Raw genomic sequence first — 10,524 nt, forward strand, 5'->3', positions numbered from 1 at the left:
GGGGGAGAGAAGGGAGGGAGGAGAGAGAGAGAGACAGAGAGAGAGACAGAGAGAGAGAGAGAGAGACGAGGGGGAGAGAGAAGGGGGGAGAGAGGAGAGGGGGAGAGAAAGGAAGGGAGGAGGAGAAGGAGAGGGGGAGAGCAAGAGAGAGCATGCTGAGCAGCTCAAGATGGAAACAATGAAAAATCAGGGTTTCCCCTCCTCCCTTCACCAGCAGGGAGGGCAGGGGCACCTCTGCTTTTCTTTCTGCTCCAGCTCCTCATTCCCGAGTCGCCCCTCCTCCCTTCCTCCTCCTCTCCTTCTCCTTCTCCTCCTCGGGCTCACTCATGCTCCTGCTGCCTCGCTTCTTTCCCCACCTCCTCCTCCCCCTTCCCCTCTCCATCTTTTGCTGTTGCCCCTCCTCCCTTCCTCCTTCTCCTCCCTTTCCTCCTCTGGCTTGCTCCTGCTCCTTGCTCTCCACTTTGCTTCTTCCCCTTTTCCCCCCTCCTCTCTGCATCTGCTTCTCCTGCTGCCCATCTTCCCTTCCTCCTCTTCTCCCTCTTCCCCCTCTTTTCTCCTGCTCCTCCTTCCCTTTCCTTTCTTACTCCTCCCCCTTTTTCCTCTCCTCTGCAAAATCTAAAAAGACCAGCTTGCTCATATTTGAAATGAAAACCAGGAAACATAACATTCTATTCAATAAACAGAAATGCATGAGTTGTATTTATTTAATAGTATGATTTTTTTTGCTCTTTATTTTTAAAATATAGTACTTTTTTAAGTGGTCTAGTTCCATATCATAGCCAGTTAATAGGATAACATGGAACCAGAAGTGTGAGATGAAGAGAAAATTAGGGAAGAGGCTATGAAGGAAGACAGGAAAGGAAACACCAAGACCAGGACGGTTAAGAAGAAAGGAAGGGAGGCAGATCATCACTGGCCATCCCCTGGAGCATGTTTTGGGTGAGGCTGGGCCCTGGAGCCTTCAAGGGAACTACCAGGTCCCCATCTGCTCCCTGCCTCTTTTAAGACTGCCTCAGAGAGGGTCAGCCACTGGCCAGCAAGAGCCACCCCCTTGGAGGACTTTAAAGGGAGAGACAATTCCCACTCAGTCCTTCTCCTCTGTACAGGAGAGCTACAGCTGTTGATATGACTTTTGTGTATTTATGACCCTGGCTCTTTCAGGCCTGGAGATTCAGTGAGCTGAGGATATCTGATTTTACAGGGCTATATAGTAAACTGGGAAGAGAAAGAGCCGGTGAAACTCTTCACCCTGGAGGTCTCAGGCCTATAGAAATGAAAGTCTTTCAGCGATACTTCAGTGATGATCCTTCAAAAAAAAATTCTAGTTAGTTCAGAGGCACCTACACATAGGACTATTGTTACTTCTCTATAACTCTCCCTGTATCCCTCTCTATAGTTCCATCCTACCTGCCTGTCTGTCTGCCTGTCTGTCCATATATCTGTCTGCCTATCTGTCCATAAGTGTGTCTGCCTTTACCCATCTGATGACCAAATTTCCCACCTGCCTGCCTCTCTGCCTGTCTGTCCCTCTGTCTATGTGTCTGTCTGCCTTCTTGCCCATATAGCTAACCAAACTTCCCATCTACCTGCCTCATGAGGGAATTGATAGGACAGCAATCATTAATTGTGGGAATAGAGTGAACCACACTAACTCCATCTTAAGACTCAATTCTGGAGCTAGCTTGGTTTTTATTCAATTATGGGTCTAATCCAATTTCTATCTTGTAAGGAAACTTTATCCAATTGTGGGAATTGGGAGGAAACCTTATCACATTGTTTGAACCTATCCCTGTGTGTCTGGGAAACTGGATCCCCTCTCCCTGCTGTTTATAAAACCTTAACCACGGACCTGGGTTATGCTGCTCAGAACCCCTGTCAGATCCAAAGATTGATTCAAAGTTTTCTCACAATTATTAATCTCAAGCAACCCATATGTTTTATCTGAAAAATGGCCCCATACTGATCATTCAGTTATTTATTGTGTTCATGTTCCCACTGTTTGTTTACAGACACTTGGGGAGTAGGTCATCCCCTTTTCTGAATTCAAGGAATTGCACCTGTTTGTTCTCCCCCTCCCAACTTGGAAAGTCCTTAATCTTTTATCCAGTTAGAAATCAGATTACCTAATGTTGTATTGTTTCCATTTAACTAATTACCCTAATTGTTTTTAAGGCATAAAAATCTGTCTCCCCTTTTATTTAGGGTGCAGGCCTAAGCTGAGGAGGTCTGGTCGTGGTTCCTTGGGCAATTGGCATGTATTGCTCAATAAATCAATATGCTCAGAAGATCACACTTTTGTTTTCCTCAGTCATATCATCTTTCACTCACCATACCCCCTACCTGTCTGCCTGTCTATAAATCCGTCAAACTTCCCCCCTGCCTGCCTCTCTTCCTGTCTATCTCTCTGTCCATACTTCTGTCTACTTTCTTGACCAATATGCCTACTGAACATCCCACCTGCCTGCCCCCCCATCTATTTGTCCATCTGCATGTCTGCCTGCCCAACTGCACATTTGCCTACCTCTCCATATACCCACCTAATTTTGTTAGGTGTCTGTCCTTTTTGGCCAGAAGTCTGTCATTTTAACTTTAAGCTGAGGCAGTGTGGTATGGAAGAAAGAACACTGCTTCTGGAGCCAGAGGACTTGGGCTCATAACCCAGTTGAGTCACTTTCTTTTTTTAAAATTCACTTTCTATTTTATTTTCAGTTGCAATCTCCCTCCCCAACCCATTGAAAAGGCAAAAAATAAGCTACAAATATGTGTAGTCATGAAAAACAAATCTCCAAATTGAGTATATTCAAAAAAGGCAAGAAGAATGAAGAAACTGAAGAAAACATACTTCAGTCTTCCCTCTGAGTCCATAAGCTCTCTGTCTGGAGGTGGGTGGGAAGCAGGTTTCATCATGAGTCCTTTGGAATTATGGAGGGTCATTGTGTTGATCAGAGTTACTAAGTCTTTCAAAGTTTGTTATCTTTACATTATTGTTGTTATTGTATAAATTGTTCTCCTGACTCTGCTCACTTCTCTTTGCATCAGTTCATACAAGTCTTTTCAGATTTTTCTGAAATCATCCCTTTCATCTTTTCTTAACAGCACAGTAGCCTTCCATCACCTTCATAGACCATCGCTTGTTCATCCATTCCCCTATAGATGGGCATCCTCTCAGTTTCCAATTCTTTGCAACCATAAAAAGCTGCTATAAATATTTTTGTAATCCTGTATTTTTGTACTTTTCCTCTTTCTTTGATCTCTTTGAAGTTTAAACCTAGTAGTGGCGTCACTGGGTCAAAAAGTATACAGTTTAGTAGCTTTTTGAACATAGTTTCAAATCGCTCTCCAGAATGGTTTTACTAGTTCACAATTCTGCCAACAATTCATTAGCATGCCTATTTTCCCACAGCCCCTCAGCCATTTGTCATTTTCCTTTTCTGTGATCCTAGCCAATCTGATGAGTATATGGTGGTACCTCATCATTGTTTTAATTTGCATTTCTCTAATCATTAGTGATTTAGAGCATTTTTGTATGGTTATTGTTAGCTTTGACTTCTTCCTCTAAAAACTGCTTATTCATATCCTATTACCATTTATCAATTGGAGAATGGTTTTAATTCCTAAAAATTTGATAATTTCCTTATATATATTAGAAATAAGACCTTCATCAGAGAAATTTGCTGCAAAATTTTTTTCGCCAGTTTCCTGCTTCTCTTCTAATTTTAGCTTTTGTTAGTGCAAAATCTTTTTGATTTTATGTAATCTAAATAGTCCATTTTCCTTGCTGTGAACTTTTCTATCTTTCGTTTGATACTGAATTCTTACCCTATCCGCAGACCTGACAGGTAATTTCTTTCATGCTCCATTCACTTGCTTATGATATCATCCTTTATGTCTGAATCATGTATCCGTTTTGAGCTTATCTTGGCTTATGGTGTGAGATGTTGTTCTTTGCCTAGTTTCTGCCAGACTACTTTTCAGTTTCCCCAACAGTTTTTGTCAAACAGTGAGTTAGTACCCCAACAGCTGAGATCTTAAGGTTTATCCAACACAAGGCTACTGAGCTCATTTGCTTTGCACATTGGGTACCTAATCTGTTCCACTGATCAACCTCTCTACTCCTCACCCAGTATCAAACTTTTGACAATTAAAGCTTTATAGTATAATTTGAGATCTGGTACTGCTAGGCCTCTTTCCTTCCACTAAAAAAAAACAACTGATTCCCTTGTTATTCTTGACTTTTTCTTCCTCCAGGCGAATTTTGTTTTGATTTTTTCTAGCTCTATAAAGTTATTATTAATTTGGTTACTATGGCACTGAATAAGTCAATTAATTTAGGTAGTATCATCATTTTTGTTACATTGGCTTGGTTTACTGATGAACAATTAATATTTCTCCATTTATTTAGAATCATCTTTATTTGTGTGAAAAGAGATTTGTAATTGTGCTCATATAGTTCTTGCATATGTCTTGGCAGGTAGACTTCCAAGTATTTTATGCTCTCTGTGGTAAATGAAACTTCTCTTTCTAGCTCTTCCTGCTGGATTTTGTTGGTAACATACAGAAATGCTAATGATTTGTGGGGGCTTATCTTATATCCTGCAACTTTTTGAAGTAATTAATTGATTTTATTAGATTTTTAGAAGATTTTCCAGGGTTTTCTAAGTAAATCAACATATCATCTGGTTCTGTTTCCTCATTGCCTTTGCTCATTCCTTCAATTTCTTTTTCTTATCTTACTGCTATACCTAGTAATTTTAATGCAATATTGAATAATAGTGGTGACAAGTGACATACTTGTTTCACCCCTGATTTTACTGATAAGGTTTTTAGCTTATCCTCATTATAGCTAATGCTTGCTGGTAGTTTTAGACAGATACTACTTACCATCTTAAAGAAATCTCTATTTATTCCTATGCTTTCTAGTGTTTTTAATAGGAATGAGTGTTGGATTTTGTCAAAAGCTTTTTCTGAATCTGTTGAGATAATCACATGATTTTTGTTATTTTTGTTACTGACTGTTCAATTATGCCAATTGTTCTCCTAATATTTTTTCCTAATATTGAACCAACCCTACATTCCTGGTATAAATCCCTCCTAGTTGTAGGTGGGCATTTTTGGGGGTATATTGCTGTAATCTCCTTGCTAATATTTTATTAAAATTTTTGCATCAATATTCTTTAGGGAAATTGTGTATAGTTTTGTTTTTGTTTTGATTCTCCCTGGTTTATGTATCAAAAACATATTTGTGTCATGGAAGGCATTTGGCATAATTCCTTCTTTACCTATTTTTCCCAAAAGTTTATGTATGTATTAGAATGAATTGTTCTTTAAATGTTTAGTAGAATTCATTATAAATCTGGTCTTGGGGATTTTTTCTTTTTTTTTCTTTTTTTTTTTTGTTTCAGCCAAAGACAAGGTTTATTAGAACATCCATCATATTGGGCAGACTCTTGAGGAGTCTAAACATGGGTAAGCAGTGGCTAGATTATAAGAATCTAAGCAGTGGCTAGATTTTAAGAATCTAACCATCTTAAAGGAGACAAGACTATATACAGAATACAGAAAGACTATGGAAGAGATCTAGGAGAGGCCAAGTAGTCCATGAGGTAATAGAGTTACCAAGGGTGGAAAGAGGCCTGGGGCCATAGGGAGGCAAGACAATGGAGGGGAGATTGGGTGTAGTCACAATGAAAGGCCAGTTGATGGGATTATTGCTTTAATTAAGCCAGAGATTTGACCATGTGGGAAAGTCCAGGGTTTTTTCTTTCCAGGGCCCAGATCCTGACCTCATTATTCTCCCCTCAAACAAATGCGACCCAAATTCTTTTGGAATAAGGGGCGAAGGTCTCAGCTTCTGAAACTGCTTCCTGCTAGCAAGAGGTGTAGAGCTGTTTCTGCCTCGAGGGGCTTGACTGGAACTGAGCACAGGTTGCCTCCAGGGAGCCATGGGGGGACATTGGCTGGTACTCGCTGTTTGCTACCAACTGTAGGTGAATGATCCATAGTTTGGAAGACATAAATCTGACAGAAAAGACTGCAGGGTCCAGATATAAAGCAGGGACTAGATTTAGGGCTCAAATATGAGAGGATAAAACATCCTTATTTAGATAATTCAGTTTTCCAACCATGCAGTATCAAATCCACCTCATAACCAGACTCAGGAATAGCCAGATGGGTAACATTCCCTTTCAAAGGAACATAATGGGGAAACTGAGCCGGGAGGACCCCATCTTAGACTGAGGCTAAAATTGTCCTCTCAGCTTTCCTGGGGCTTTTTTCTCACAGTTGATTGATGGCCTATTCAATTTCTTTTTCTAAGATAAAAATTTTTAAATATCTTATTTACTGTTCTATTAATCTGGGCAATTTATATTTTTGTAGATATTCATCCATTTCATTAAGATTGTCAGTTTTATTGGCATATAATTGGGCAAAAAAAACCTAATAATTGCTTTTATTTCATCTTCATTGGTTGTGAATTCACCTTTTTAAATTCATGATACTGATAATTTGGTTTTCTGTTTTCTTTTTAAGAATCAAATTAGCCAATGTTGTTTGGTTTGTTTGTTTTTCTTTAAAAAAAAAACAGTTTCTAGTTTTATTTATTAGCTCTATGTGTGTTTTTTAGCTTTCAATTTTGTTAATCTCTCCTTTGATTTTTAGAATTTCTGTTTTGGTATCTAATTGGGAGGGGAGTCTTAATTTGTTGGTTTTCTAATTTTTGTTTTGTTTTGTTTTTTGTTTTTTTGGCTAGGCAATGGGATTAAGTGATTTGCCAGGGACACACAGCTAGTAAGCATTATGTGTCTGAGACCGGTTTTGAACTCAAATCCCCCTGAATCCAGGGTCGGTGCTCTATCCACTGCATCACCTAGCTGCTCCATGGTTTTCTAATTTTTTTAATTGCATATCCAAATCATTGATCTACTCCTTCCTTCATTGATGTAAGCATTCAGAAATATAAAATTTTCCTAAGAACTGCTTTGGCTGTATCTCACAAATCTTGGTATGTTGTCTTGTTCTTATTATCTTTAGTGAAGTTATTGCTTGTTTTTATAATTTGTTCTTTGAACAGGCTATTCTTTAAGATTAAGTTATTTAGTGTCCAATTAATTCTTAATCTATGTTTGAAAAAGCCCTTTATTGAATGTAATTTTTATTTCATTATGGTCAGAAAAAAAGAAGCATTTAATATTTGTTTTTCTAGATTTCTTTGTGAGATTTTTATGTTTAAATATACACATTCAATTTTTCTGATGGTTCTATGACCAGCTAAGAAATAGGTATACTCTTGCCTATTCCCATTCAGTGTTCTTCAGAGGTCTTTTATATTTAACTTTTCTAAAATTTATTCAACTCCTCAAGTTCTTTTCTGTTTATCTTACGGTTAGATTTATCTAGGTCTCAGGAATTCTTATGTGAACTCATGCAAAGTGAAGTGAGGAAAGTCAAGAGAACATTGTATACAGTAATATCAATATTATGAGGATGATCAAATGTGGAAGATTTAGCTTCTCTGATCAAGACAATGATCCAAGACAATTCCAAAGGACCCATGATGAAAAATGCTCTCCATCTCCAAAGAGAGAACTGACAAACTCTAAATGTAGATTGAAGCATAATTTTTTTATTTTTTGTTTGTTTTCTTTTGTAACATGGCTAATATAGAAGTATGTTTTGTATGTCTCAATATATATATATGAATATATACATATATATAAAAAATTGATATCAAAGTGGGCGCCTTCTCAACAAGGAGAAGGTGCGGGATAAAGGGAGAGAATTGGAACTCAAAATTTTAACAAATGATTATTTAAAAATTTTACATATAATTGGGAAATATTTAATGAAATAAATAAAAATATATTTAACAGGTTTTTTTAAAAAAAGATTTATCTAGGCCTGAGAGAGGTAAATTGAGATCTTGCTCTATTTTGGTTTTACTCTCTATTTCCTCCTGTAATGCATTTAACTTTGCCTTTAAGAATTTGGATACCTATGCCATTTGTTGCATATATGTTTGCTATTGATATTAATTCATTACCTATGGTACCTTTTAGTAAAATATAGTTTTCCTCTTTATTTATTTTAATTATATCTGTTTTTGCTTTTGCTTTGTCTGGAATTATGAAAGCCACCCCTACCTTTTTTAATTCAGTTGAAGCACAATAGATTCTGTTCCAATTTTTATTTTTAACTCTATTTATATTTTTCTATTTTGTGTGTTTCCAGTACATACGTACATACATACACATATACATATATGTATGTACACACATGCACACGCACACACACACACACACATTGCTAGATTCTTGTTTCTAATCCATTCTGCTGTCTTCTGTTTTATGGGTGAGTTCATCTCATTCACAATCAGTTACGATTGCTCACTATGTGTTTCCTTCTATCTTAATCTATTATACTTGTGGTTCTCCTTTTTTTACCCTTTCCCCTCTTTAAGAATATTTTTTACATCTGACTACTGCCCCCCCTTAATTTACCTTGGGATGTATGGGTGTTCAGAGAAGATTAGTACCTCTGGTGTGAGGGCTGCTGAGCACTTTTTCCAGGACTGCTTTCCACCTTTGGTGTCCACCTGCCCCTCAACTCTCACCTGTGGCTCAAAGAAACTGCAGCATGAGCAGTGGCCACACCCCAATAAACTGTCTTGGCAGATAGACTAAACCAAGTTGAGGGTAACTGGGAGGCCTCAAATCCATTACTGAGTCAAGTAGTTGTCTACTCCAAGCATGTGAAGACTTCCTCAGTGAAATTGGCAGATGTGAATAATTGTTCCAATGAACCATGAAGGTGGTGGAAGTAGGCACTATATAGAGTTTAGAGCTTAGACATTGAAGATGCCAAGATCATCGACTGCATCCTGAGCCATTGCCAGTTATTTTGACTTTTGTCTTACCACTGCACTCTGATCACTCTGGAAGACAGAGTGAGGCAGATGACTTCAAGCAACTCTGCCTCGCTTAAATCCAATTGATGCACAAGTCAAAAGATATCACCCATACCATTTTACCATTTTTACCTACCTTGAAGTCCTGTGGCGATGGGCAAGTGATGAAGCAGCAGGTGAGGATACACTGGGAGCTGTAGTCACACAAGTGACTGATACCATGGGGTAGTCTTCTCACTGAAGCAGCAGTGGTATTTGGCAGATCCCTGCGTAACTCAGCAGCCATTTTTTAAGGATTACACTGCTTACCTCCTGGCACAGGGTAGGGTCTAGAAAAGGTACCCTAAAAATTGTCTGTTTCACCTAACCTAACCCTGGCCTACTTAGCACAGCAGGCAGGGATCCTACCCTGTGGTCAAAACACACACACACACACACACACAAAACATACACACTGTTATGAAAATCATTCCACTCACTATTGATACATGGAATGTGCACATGCTTATGGACAACATGAAATCTAGTAGACCTGAAAGACAAAAATCTTTTGTGAGAGAATTCAGCAAGTGAACCTGAGTGAAGCAAGGCTGGTAAATGAAGGTCAGCTTACTGAAGTCAGAGCTGGATACACATTTTTCTGGAGTGGCTGCAGTGATGGGGAGCATTATGAAGCCGGCGTAGGTTTCTCAATCAAATCTAATCTAGTCAATAAGGTTGTATGCCCCCCTAAAAGAGTAAATGGCAGGCTCATGACAACCTGATTGCCCCTTGAAGGAAAACACCATGCCACTATCATCAGTGCCTATGCTCCCACTGTTATGAACCCTGATGAGGTTTTAAAAAATTATGAAGACCTGTAGACCCTCATCATCAATATTCTGAAGAAGAACAATCTTGTAATTCTGTGTGCCTTTAATACCAGAACAGTCACAAACTATCAGACATGGAAGGGAGTACTTGGGAGGAATGAAGTCAGAAACAACAACAATGGTCATTTACGATTGAAGACTTGTGTGTCTCACGACCTTCTCATCACCAACACTGTCTTCTATTTACCTAAATGCAATAAAATTTTGTGGATTTACTTTCACAGCAAACTTTGGCATTTAACAAACTAGGTCATTATAAGAAGAAGAGTCAGACAGAATGTGAGAGTAATGAAGGTGATGTATGATGCAGAGTGCTGAACTGATCATAGACTTATCACCTCCAAACTCAACATTTACATTCAATAAAAATGGTGGGCCCCAAGGCAAGATGACTACCAGAAGACCATGTTAACAGATTAGAGTGCTTCTCCAGGAAAGGACAGTTTGCTGTTAACTTGGAGGGAAAGCCGAGCCAAGACACTGTTGGAAGCAATGGAGCAGAAAAAGGAGTGGGCAGCTTTCAGAGATTTGGTCCACAGCACTTCATGAACTCATCTGAGCCAGAACACTCACAAACTTCAAGACCGGCTTGACAAAAATGATGAGGAAATTCAAAAGCTGCTGAACGAAAAATGAGAACTCCAGCAGGATAGTTCTCCCATCAGTACAAAGGCAGCATTTAACTCTATCAAAAGTAAAGCATTAGTGAAGCTTGGAGGGATGAAGGATTCTCGGCTCAGCAAGAAG

This window comes from Vombatus ursinus, unplaced genomic scaffold (assembly GCF_900497805.2).
Source record: "Vombatus ursinus unplaced genomic scaffold, bare-nosed wombat genome assembly UNPS02006874.1, whole genome shotgun sequence".
Classification (NCBI taxonomy): domain Eukaryota; kingdom Metazoa; phylum Chordata; class Mammalia; order Diprotodontia; family Vombatidae; genus Vombatus; species Vombatus ursinus.